Source organism: Bombina bombina, chromosome 3, assembly GCF_027579735.1.
Source record: "Bombina bombina isolate aBomBom1 chromosome 3, aBomBom1.pri, whole genome shotgun sequence".
Classification (NCBI taxonomy): Eukaryota; Metazoa; Chordata; class Amphibia; order Anura; family Bombinatoridae; genus Bombina; species Bombina bombina.
The window spans coordinates 240,669,667-240,682,376 of NC_069501.1; positions in this window are offsets into that span (position 1 = coordinate 240,669,667).

Below are 12,710 nucleotides of genomic sequence, written 5' to 3' on the forward strand. Positions count from 1 at the left end.
AAAACTCTAAGTGCTTCTGCAGATAAATAATTTACAGCCGTCATTGTTCTTGTTACAGGCTTAAAGGAAGAATGTGTTGAATAGAGACACTGAAGAGGATCAGCATTAAGTTCAATTTACTTTTTCTTCTAGCGAGTGTTTATTTTCTTTCCTTTACATGTTTTATTCTAACAAATAAATCACAGCCCAGGTTTGATTTCAGGGGTTGAGGTGTCACTTCTGAAGGATAAAGTCTTCCCAGTTACATCATTTCACTTGCAAATTTAATAAAACTTGAAAACAGCCAGAGGCATCAGAGAGAATGTGACTGTACAGCGAGAGACCCTAGTGGTAGGAGGGAGGGGGAAAGGAGGAGGAGGAGGCCTCTACCTGTCAGGGAAGGGAGGCTCAGGCTGTGAAATAAATGAAAATGTTGGTAGATGTTTTAAGGCTGTCGTCCTCTTCCCAGTGATCTATCCCAGAGCTGTTGTCCCTGAGGAATCTTGCTCTGTGTATGACAGGGAAAAGTCTAAAATCCCATTGTTGTTGTATAAATCCCCAGTCGTTGCCTCATGCATATCTCTTTATTAAAGGTGCAGCTTCACACACACACACTAATTCAGCTATATGCTATATTTATTTAGATACAGACATGCGTTACCCAAGGGCAATGAAGAAAAAGCAAACTCATAATAGCTGAAAAAGAAGGTCCTAAATTCTTAGACATAACTCTCTGCGTTTTACGTATCACCAGGCTGTAATAAATAACATTACACGTGTTTACATGTAGCATATATACTTAACTATACATGTTCTATATAATATAAAATCATCATATCATATCATATATATTCTCAGTATTGGGTAGGACCACCATTCCCCTTAATGACTGCTTTAACTCTCTGTCTTTAATTCTATACAATTTTGCAGGATTTTAAAATTCATATTATTCCAGTACTCCTTTAGAGTGCCCCAGAAATTATTTAGTGATGTTACAGTATAATTACCATTTTTTTTTTTAAATGTTCTGAAGATGCTCCGTTGGGTTCAGTGTGGTTGACATCCAGTGGTTGTGGAGGAAAAAGCCATACAAAATACTACTCCCTTGGTCTTCCTTATACTTCAGAGGCTATGGGGCATATGTATCAAGTTACGAATGGAGCTTGATGCCCCGTGTTTCTGGCGAACCTGCAGGCTCGCCAGAAACAGCACTTATGAAGCAGCGGTCACAAAGACCGCTGCTCCATAACCTGTTCGCCTGCTCTGAGCAGGCGGACACACATCGCCGGAAATCAACCCGATCGAGTACGATCGGGATGATTGACACCCCCCTGCTGCAGGAAGCCTGAGGAAACAGACAGAGGTCTGAGAAACGCGTTGCTTATCCATTTTTGTGACATTGTTTTTTTTTATTTTATTGCACCATTAAATGATGGTATTTTAACTCTTTGCTGAGAGTCAGAGCAGGATTTGAATGTATCCTACGTTAGAGTGACCTGCTGTATTGCTTGTTGCAGTGAACTGGGACACTGTGAACTCCCAGCTTGCCTCTATTAGCACAACAGAGTGCTGCCATCTTTGTGAGTATAATTTGGTATTCACATAATTTTGTTTGCCCATACTGTATCACACGAGGAGGCGCCCTTGTCTTTGTGATTCCTTTTGCACAGAGAAAGTTTCTATCCAGATTGTTTTTTTGACAAGGAGCTGACTTCGGAATTCAAGTGTGACTCCTATCCTGTCTGTGCCATACAAGAGGATCAATACATACCTGCAGGGACTGCTCACCTTTGGGACTATTTGGATATCTGAATCCCACACAGATAAGAACTATAAAGATTTTTACCTTGTTGTATTATTCTCTAAACTTGAACACCTTGCATATTTAAATCACATTTACAGAGAGTCCATGTTCTATTGCTTTTTGTTTTAATTTCTAATATACGTGCATATTTTGAAATTGTTTTTTATATTATAGGTTATATATAGATATATTCTATCATTATATATCCATTCTAGTACCCCCTAGAGTTACCATTGGTTTGTGTAACAGGTGTTTTTATATCCTACAAACTAGATAAGTTTCTACTTTTAGGAAATATCAGAAAGACTTGCTGGGCCTATGGTTCTTATCTGCCATCAAAATCTATGTTTCTATGTTTCTAAGGATGAAAAACCATGTATGGGCATGACCCAAGCTGGAATACTAGTACATTGTAGTTTTAAGAAGCTGGTACATTTCAGGCAAAACCAAGTACAGGAGGCCCAAAAGCAAGAGCCAAGGCCAAAAGGCATTAGAAGGCCAGGGGGAAGACAGCAAGTTATTAAACAAAGCAGAAGGTCAATCCAAATCAAATAGCAGAACAAATGAGAAGCCAGGTTAGAGGCTGAGACAAGAACAACACTCACAGGACAAAATCATAACACTCATGGAGTAGCTGTCTTACATAGTAATTGATTGTTAAAGTACCATAAAACATTTTGAGTTATGTAAATATTATAAAAGGGTCAAATGAGATAAAACATTGTGTGAAAAAAGTGTATAAAAAAAGCTTATAGATATTTTAATAAAATTCCCAAAAATCTGCAAAATTAGTTACACTTTAAAGTTCCCAACTGAAGCTTGCCCCCCTTATCAGTGTCTTACTCCAAACCCTGAGATATCATGTAACAAAGTGTGCACGTGAGGATAATTACCTATGCAAGTAAGGGGAGGTTGAGGAGGGACACCAGATACTGCTATTGTTTGTTGGCAAGTGGCTAGCTTGTTTCCATAGGGATAATGTCACATGCTTTATGAAAGCTTCAACATTATACTGCACACTGCTTTAGTCAGGTGTCATGTGACTTTGCCCCTTACCGTGCATGTGTACGAGTGCATTCTGCCATAACTATGGCCTGTATAGCACCTTCCATATATGGAAATGTCCAGGGTTGAGCTTGCTTCAAGCACAACTATGCCTGAATTAAAAGGGTTAAAAAAGAAACCATTTTGCTGGTAAGCTTTGACTACATTATATATTTAGAAACTTATGTTAGTTCATAATGTTTTATGTCCCTGTAAATAAGATTAAAATTGTAACAAAATTGTATTTTTTGGGAAAATAAAAAAATGTATTAAAGCATAAAAAACCTTTTCATGCACACATTGGAAAGCATAATAAACCTACACTGCAAACACACATGCAAAAAATGCTATGAAATGTGTACTTATATGAACAAAATATAGGGCTAGATTACAAGTGAGGTGGTTTTGCGCTAGCCCAATCGTGTTTTTGTGAGCCATTTTCAATGCACTGAAATAACAAGTGGAGCGAAATCACGATTGCGCTAGTACAATTGCCCTTTACGGTTCAATCCTTACCGTGATCTCAGAGGTGTGGTTAATTGTTTTTCAAAATAAAAAAGTTGCACAAAACACTTCAAAAATATATTACAAAGTACAGTTACACTCATATTAACACTGTCTGATAAAAAAGGCAGGTAAATGGTTTTAAAGGGACAGTCTACACCAGAATTTTTATTGTTTAAAAAAGATAGATAATCCCTTTATTACCCATTCCCCAGTTTTGCATAACCAACACTGTCATATGAATATACTTTTTACCTCTGTGATTACCTTGTAGCCAAGCTTCTGCAGACTGGCCCCTTATTTCAGTTATTTTGACAGACCAATAATCAGTACTGACTCCTAGGTAACTCCATGGGTGTGAGCACAATGTTATCTATATGACACACATGAACTAACGCCCCCTAGTTGTGAAACAATGTCAAAATGCATTTAGATGAGAGGTGGCCTTCAAGGGCTAAGAAATTAGCATATGAGCCTACCTAGGTTTAGCTTTTAACTAAGAATACCAAGAGAACAAAGCAAAATTGATGGTAAAAGTAAATAAGAAAGTTGTTTAAAATGGCATGCCCTATTTGAATCATGAAAGTTTATTTTTGTCTAGACTGCCCCTTTAACATTGAGACACATATATATATACATTGATAAAGATGTATAAGTATATATATATATATATATATATATATATATATATATATATATATATATATACTGTATATTTGTTAATATATGTGTACATATATATTATTGTATTTATATGTATATATATGTATTTACAGTGATATATAAACAAATAAAAACTTTAATATATATGTACACATAGACATATACAGTATATAAGTGCATTATATCCCTTTGCCATTAAGTAGATGAAAACATATTTATGCAACATTCATATTTAATAAAGATTTTAACTATTTATTTACTGTATATATTTCACATTTTCTAATATGCTATGTTGTTTGCGGGATGGGAGTTTGTTTTTTTTCAAGCGCAAAAATGAAAATCCTTGCACCACTTGTAATCTAGTCCATAAACTGTATTGTTTTCTTAATTGTAAAATAAGCTTTCCTGCCTCTGCTAGGGGGTGAGCAGGGACGTAGCTAGGTCTCGAAGTATCTATCCTCTCTAAACATTTCCCTTTTTGCAAACTGAAGGTGCTAAGATTGGGTCAAAATACGCAAATCACTTATTATGCTAAAAAAGAAAAATACATATTGGCTGGAGCATTTCATTTTTAAAGTTGCTCCCTTCTAACTTCCCTCTCACCAGAGAAGTTTCTTTTTCCAGCATGTTGCTGACAATGACTACCACCAATCTGCTCTAATTAATAAAGATTAGATTACTAGAAAGTAAATGAGATACATTAGATATTATAAGATACATTAGATATAAAGAGTTCATTATTATTTTGGTCATGTGTGTACAAGCAGTTAAAAACATTCTGTTGCGTGTAATAGACTGCAGTGTTCACATCATGGTAAATCTACATGGTGCATCCTTTTTGCATTTACAGTGGTTAAACTGTTCAGTATTTTTGTTTGTGTTTTAGAGTCTTGAAAATATTTTGGGCAAGATTACAAGTGGAGTGCGAAATATCGCTTGCGTGCAAGTGATATTAGCGCTCCACTTTGTAATACAAGCACAGCAAAAGCGCTAAATAACAAATTCATCCCTATGCATGTAGTAATCATCATTACTACAGTGATCACCTGCAAATTACACAGAGAAGTAATCAGCCAAAATAGGACATTTCTGGGGGATAGGACCAGCTGGCAATACAAATGGCTGCTAATATCTCAAGTTTTGCTTTGGTCTTCGCATAAATAGGCCCAAAATTGAGGACTGTCCAGAGGAAGAACTTGTAGTGAAATTATTTTTGCAGATCAATGCAAATTAAAATAAATTCAATTAAATTACATTTTAAAGTACAGTTCAAATGCAATGTGCAATTGCAGCAAATTGCATTGCAAATAAGCTGTAGATACATTTAGAAAATGTCACTTGAATAAATTAGTTTGCTTTTGGTCTTACATCACAAATGTAGTAATACAAAGGTGCATTGCTCACAATAACATCTTCAGAACATAAGTCAAAGCTTTGCAGACCAGGAAAGGCTAGGTGGCGGGGTTGAAAAAATCCCTGAGAACCAATCATCAACCATTGACTTTTCTCTTAAAACAGCGCTTCACAGTACAATACAGCCAGAGCACAGCACTGTTTGAAGGGAACAGGCTGATGTGGGGAAAAGTGCTACACGTGTACCATTCTTTTGGCAGACATACTGCATTTTCTGTGACAACATCTTAGATCACAGCAAGTTCTGCCTTAGGGGTGAGGGGACTTGAGGGATGTAAAGTATGATTGCTGAGGCGCAGAATGCAGATCTTGTGAGAATATGCTGCATGCTGCATTAGTGTAGTCATCTTGTATCCCAACACGCCCACAGTCAAGGGGCCACAATCACAGATGGGAAGTGCATGCTAAAGAGGATCACAGAGAGGGAGAAGCAACTGACAACCAGCATTAGCACTACTTATACAGGATGGCATTAGCCCACCGCCTAAAGCAGAGACAGGAAGCATGTTGAGGAGCAGTGATGGGGTAGTTGCAAGCTCTTCATGAAGGCCTGTTTAGACTGACCTGATCCTTTTGACACTTGTAGCAAAAGGTCTGGGTATAACACATACTCAGCTGTTCCTTATCCTCCAGATGGAGTGATATTAATAGTCTGGTTCACTGCTGGTAAACTGCAATAAAAGGACCAGTAAATACAGTAGATTTGCATAATCAACAGATACATGACAACAAGACAATGCAGTAGCACTTGGTCTGAACGTCAAAGGAGTAGTAGAATGTTTTATGACAAATTTCAAAGTTATGTCTATTTCCACTGCTGTATCATTTGACAGCCATCAGCCAATCACAAATGCATATACGAATATTATAGGAATTCTTGCACATGCTCAGTAGGAGCTGGTGACTCAAAGCACAGCAGTCAGTTTCTATGGCGCAAAAAAAGCTGAATATATATGCAGTATCTAGCTATAAAAGACTAATCACATTTATTCACAATTAATGAAAGATTTTAAATTGAATAAAATAAAAACAAACTATAAAAACAGAGTAAAAACGATTCAAAACAATTCAAAAGTTCATATAGAGACTCAATTCATAGTTGGAGTAATAGCCTGAGGAGGCAGTTGACTAGTAGGCTCTTTTCTCCTTTTTTATTGCCCTACTGGGGCTTCTGTAGTTTGACCGCTCAAGGATCATTGGCGGCAAAGTTGAAAAAGTTACACGCCACATTGGAACTCCCGCTCTACCACTCTGACAGTTGCCCGATTACCGGACTGCTCACTGAGCCGCATCAAAAGCAGAGCTACCGTCTGTGGATACCGATACAAGTCTGCATACATACGGTGTAAGTAAAAAAGTGCACCTTTATTTTGCAACTTGGTCATACTGTGACAAGGATCTCTTGTCTTGCTGCAGGATTTATGGATATTAATTGCCGCATCGGACTATGACTCCAACTATGTATTGAGTCTCTATATAAACTTTTGAATTGTTTTGATTTGTTTTATTCTGTTTTTACACTGTTTTTATTTTATTCTATTGAAAGTATTTCATTAATTGTGAATAAATGTGATTAGTCTTTTATAGCCAGATACTGCAATATATATTCAGCTTTTTTTAGCACCATAGAAACTGACTGCTGTGTTTGAGAAACACATATGGGGGTAGATTTATCAAGAAGCGGATGCTGCAATCTACCCCGAAACTTAAGTTTACCGCCTGAAACTTAAGATAAGAAGCAGCGGTCGTAAGACTCCTTAACTCATCCGATACCTCTGAGGTTGGCGGACTGTAATCATCCCGATCAGATACGATCGGAATTATTGACACACCCTGCTAGTGGATGATTGGCCGCGAATCTGCAGGTGACGGTATTGCACAAGCATTTCACAATGATAAATGCAGACAGCGTATGTTACAGCGGATTATGTCCGCCCAACATTTTATCAATCTACCCCATGGTCTCATTAACCAATGCATCTTAACAAGGCCTAAACACTTTAAGTGTTTCATAGACATTTATTTATTTTTAGTCTTAGATTGAAATATTTTTTTATTAAACAATCAGTTCAATACACAAAGGATTTTATACAGTACTTCAAGCAGAGTATATCAAAGCAAGTTTTATAATCTCTCCGTGTATACAATTCTTTTGACATAGTAGTCTTGTGTATTTCAGGTAATAGCCCTCACAAAAAAAAGGAAGAAAGAAACCCCTCCCCCCCAAATATAATTAACAAACAAATAAACAAAAAAATAAACCACTTCTTTGCATTTTTTCTTCTAATAACCGTCATATAATTAACTTATATGCCATATCTAATCGTTAATTGTCCACTGAGTCCATTTTAGAGCCCTAGCTTCTCCTTCCTACATCAGTTTTACAGTCCTTCTTCATCTGGCTGCTATTACTCTAATTACATGATTTGTCTTTCATTGAGCACCCAATAGAACCATGTCTTATTGAAAGATTCCACTGTGTCCTGAATATAGGCAGCTGTTTCACACATAGCAAACATATTTCTGATTCTCCCTAAAATCTCCCTCCATTCTGGTACTCCCACTTTCCAATATTTTGCTATGGCTATACGAGTTAATGTAGACATTATCCTAATAAATTTATTTATATATAAATTGAATTTTGGGTCATCTTCACTCAACAACCCTTGCATAGGTGTCAATGTAACCTGTTCCTCCAAAACTGTGGTGATCATTCTAGAAAGGTTCAGCCAGATCTCCTTCACCTGAGGACATTCCCACCACATATGGAAATACGTGCCTAACTGTGTACATCCTCTGTAGCATTGTCTGGTCCCTCCCCTTACCATATGAGCTGTTTTTATGGGGGTAAGATACCAGCGAAACATCGTTTTAATGCTGTTTTCTTTCAGATCTGCTCCCAACAGGCCTTTAGTGGAATCAGAAAACACTTGGTTCCAAGATTTCAGGTCCTGTGTCTTACCTACATCAGTTTCCCATTGGAGAATAGCAGTGGGTTTGGAAGTTGTTTTTATTTCCTGTATGTAATAATATAATTGGGAAATTGCTTGTTTCTGTCTATGTGTCGCGTAGCATAACTTTTCAAAAATGTTTCTTGTGGTCTTGTGATCTGTCTCAGTTTTAACATATGTAGTAATAGCTGAAGCTATCTGCAAATATAAAAACCATGGTAGCCGTGTAGGTTCGAGCTTAGTTTGCAATTGGTTGAAGGTCAGTATTTTCTTATTATCTAGAAAGTCAGCTATCCGGTACAGGTCTTTATGTGCCCATTTATCTATCAGTCGTCTGGTCTCTCTTGGTAGAATATATCTTATAGGTCTCAACAATGAGGTGGTGGGCAAAATCAAATTCCCTCTGTTTGCAACCTTGATATGTTTAATTGTCATTGCCGTTATTGGGTTTTGGTAGTCCCCCTTCTGTCCATAATTGTCACTTTCCCATATAATATCTTCAGGGGTCTCACAGCCCCCTACCATTGCTTCTAATTGAGGCCATAGCACCTCACTTTGTCTTCTTCCTAGTAATGAGTTTTGGGCTAGCCTAGCTGCCTGGTAGTAATCCATCAAATTGGGAAGTCCCACCCCCCCCCAACTGTCTATGTCTTGTAAGTGTTTCCTGTGGTATCCTTGCCTGTCTAGAGCCTCTCAGGTATCTATGAAGGTCTGTTTGTAGCTTTTGCAGTTCTGTTTTATCTATGTTTATTGGTAAAGCCCGGAACAAATACAGGATTCTCTGGAGTATGTTCATCTTAATTGATGATAGTCTACCATACCAGGAGAAGTTGTGTTTCTTCCATTTTAACAAATCAGCTCTTATTAACTTAAATAGAGGTGTGTAGTTAGCTTTGTATAGTTGAGAGGATTGTTTGGTTAGTCTAACTCCCAGGTATTTAATATCATCCTTCACCCATTTAAAATCGAAATTCATTTCTATCAATTTGTTTGTTTTGGTAAGCCCAACGAGAGCGCCTCACATTTTTCTATATTTATCTTGTATCCTGAGATATCTGAAAATTTTTGCAGAATCCTGTAAATGTTAGGGAGTGAGGTAAGTGGTTTAGTCACCGTCAACAGTACATCGTCTGCAAACAATGTTATCTTGTGGTGTATGTGTTGTATCTGCAGTCCTGAAATGTCTGGGGAGTTTCGAATGTTTGCAGCTAAAGGCTCTATGCAGATTGCAAAAAGGAGGGGTGATAGTGGACAGCCTTGCCTAGTGCCATTGCGTATATCAAAAGCCTTTGATTGGTGTCCAATTGCTCTTATATGTGCTGTTGGTTTAGAGTATATGCCTTCCAGTGCCTTCATAAATGACCCATCAAATCCCATCCTTGTTAATACTGTATTCATAAACGTCCAATCTATCCTATCGAACGCCTTCTCCGCATCCAAGGAGAGGATCAGAGAAGGCGTTCGTTTGTAATGTAGGTGGTCAAGGATTGTGATCATTCGCCGAATATTATCCGGGGCCTCCCTATTTTTAACAAATCCGACTTGGTCGGGGTGTATGAGAAAGGGAAGAATATGTTTCAGACGATTGGCAAGTATTTTAGTAACTATTTTCAGATCTTGGTTTATTAATGATATGGGCCAGTAACTAGAACACTTCATGGGATTTCTACCTTTCTTTGGAATGACAATTATCTTGGCTTGCAAAAGATCTTCGGGTATAGGCTGGCCGTCAAGAATGTAATTAGCAAATTTGACTATGTGGGGAATCAGTAGTTGTCTAAAGAGTCGGTAGTACTCCCCTGGGAAACCATCAGGTCCCGGAGCTTTCCCTGGTTTAAGCTCTTTTATAGCCGTCACGACCTCCATCTGTGTCACCTTAGCATTGAGTTGGTCTTTCTGTTCTGTAGTCAGTTGTGACAAGTTGGCTGAGTCTAGAAAATTTTCAAGAGCTGTCTGAGTTTTGTCAGTTAATTGAACTTTTTTACCGTCATATAGGACCTTATAGTATTCTGCAAAGGTGTCCACAATTTCTTGTGGGTGTGATGTGACTCGCCCCTCAGAAGTCTGGATATTCAGGATGGCTACTAACTGATATGAGTCTCTAATTCTCTTGGCCAAGTATTTGTCTGGTTTGTTCGCATATATAAAGTAGTTGGCTTTAAGTCTATGGGCTGTCTTAATCGAGTTGTCATTTAACATAGTGTTTAATTTTGCCTTTTTCTGTTGCAGAATGTGGAGTATGACTTGTGAATTGGTCTGTCTATGTTCCCTTTCTAAAAGGAGAATTTCCTGTTGAAGTTGTGTATGTCTCATCTCCGCTTTTTTCTTGCTAACTGCTTTTTCTTTGATTAATAGCCCCCGGAGTACGAGTTTGTGTGCAGCCCAAACTGAGAGTGGGTTGTCCGTTGTGTCTGTGTTAATTTGCCAATAGTCGCTCATCTCTCTAAGTATTCTGTTCTTAGTGTCTGGGTATTTCAAACAATTTGGGTCAAAGACCCATGTTTTAGTGCGTCCTGGGGATAACATGGATCCCATAAAAATTTGTGTGATGGAGTGGTCTGACCAGACATATGGGTGTATTTTGGCTTTTTGTAAAATAGGTTGCAATAATTGGCTGGTAAAGACATAGTCAATTTTGGTGTAGCATTTGTGTGCTGATGAATAATAGGTGGTGTCAGTGGTGTCCCCGTATAGAGTCGCCCATGTATCTTGTATATCATGTGAGTCTAACATCCCGATGATTTTTTTAGCTATACTCTGCTGTCTCAACTTTTTCTTGGGTGCCCCCGGTATCATGGTTCTACTCAGTGCCTTCAGATCTATATTGAAATCGCCAGCTAAAACTATTCTCATCCTAGACCAGTCTGTAAGTAGATGAGATATGTGTCTAAAGAAAGATTCTTGCTGCTCATTTGGGGCATAAATGTTGCATAGCAAAATTTCCGTTCCTTGTATTTTTCCCTGCACCAGTATATACCGACCCTCCCTATCTTTTGTTGTGTTTATGTGTTCAAAGTTCAGAGATGAGTGTATTAATATGGAAACTCCTTTGGTCTTAGTGTCTGAAGTAGCATGGAAGCTTTGGGTACAATCTTTGGACCAGTACTTAGGTATCTGCGAGCTTAAGAAGTGGGTCTCCTGCAAAAATAAAATGTTAGCTTTAAGTTTCTTGTACTGTGTCAGTGCAGTTCTCCTTTTTATGTCAGAGTTAAGACCTCTCACATTATGTGATATAAGATTAACCTCTGGGAAGTGTAAAATTCTAGTCATTTTTTGATGTCATGATGAAATTGCATAGATGGCCAGATTCAGACTCTCCTCTCTCTATCTGAACTATCTCTTTGGTATGTAATCTATAACAAATTAGTATAAATCCTTCAGTGGATTGGACTTTTAGCACATAGTAGAAGTGGTAGTACCATTTTTGGCAATAAAACAACAACCATAACAGAAATTCAACATATGCATACAAACAAAAAACATAACAGAACATATTCAACTGAAAGTACATTTTTTGGTGTAACCTAACATTTAGGAGGTGATACTGAAAAATATTTTCCTTTTATTTCTTTTACTATATAGTCAGTAATGCAAGTCAACTTCTTTTAAATCAACCGCTTGGCCTGTTAATAAGGCGTCGGATCTTCACACCTATGGGTATCTACACAGTACATCTAACAGATGCGAGAAAGGGTTGGCATTTATGCTTGGACTCAATACAGACCACATAATCATCTTACCAGTCCTTTGAATCAAGTGTTGCTCCATCTTGTCTGCAATTGAGAAAAAAAGTCAGGGTCCAGGACGTTTATTATTATTATTAACCTTTGTCCAGGTAGATTTTTTATTGTATTGCAATGTAGATTGTATTTTTGATTTTCCTTCAAGCTCAGTGTCTTGGGGCAATTCTGGGATCTCTAAGCCAAATATCCTGCAGGCTGCCAGTATTTCCGCGGGTGTTTTGATTGAAGTCATTTTTCCATCCTTAAGTATATTTAGGGCGAAAGGAAAGCCCCAACGGTAAGAAATCTGATTCTTTCTGAGCAGTGATGTGAAAGGCCGAAGCCTACCCCGCCTCTGCAATGTTCTTACACATAGATCCTGGAAAAATTGCACCACATTGCCCTGGAATTTAAATGTAGGGTTCTTCCTTGAAGCATTTAGTATTTTTTCTTTGTCAGTGAATTTAAAAAATTTGATAATCACGTCCCTTGGTGGCATATCTCTCTGGGGTCTTGCTCTAAGTGCTCTATGCGCTCTCTCAATCTGATACTCTGTACCTTCATTTTCCATCGTTATGGCTTTGAATAAGCTTTGTAGGTAGGCTAGTAGATCTAATGAATTGACGGTTT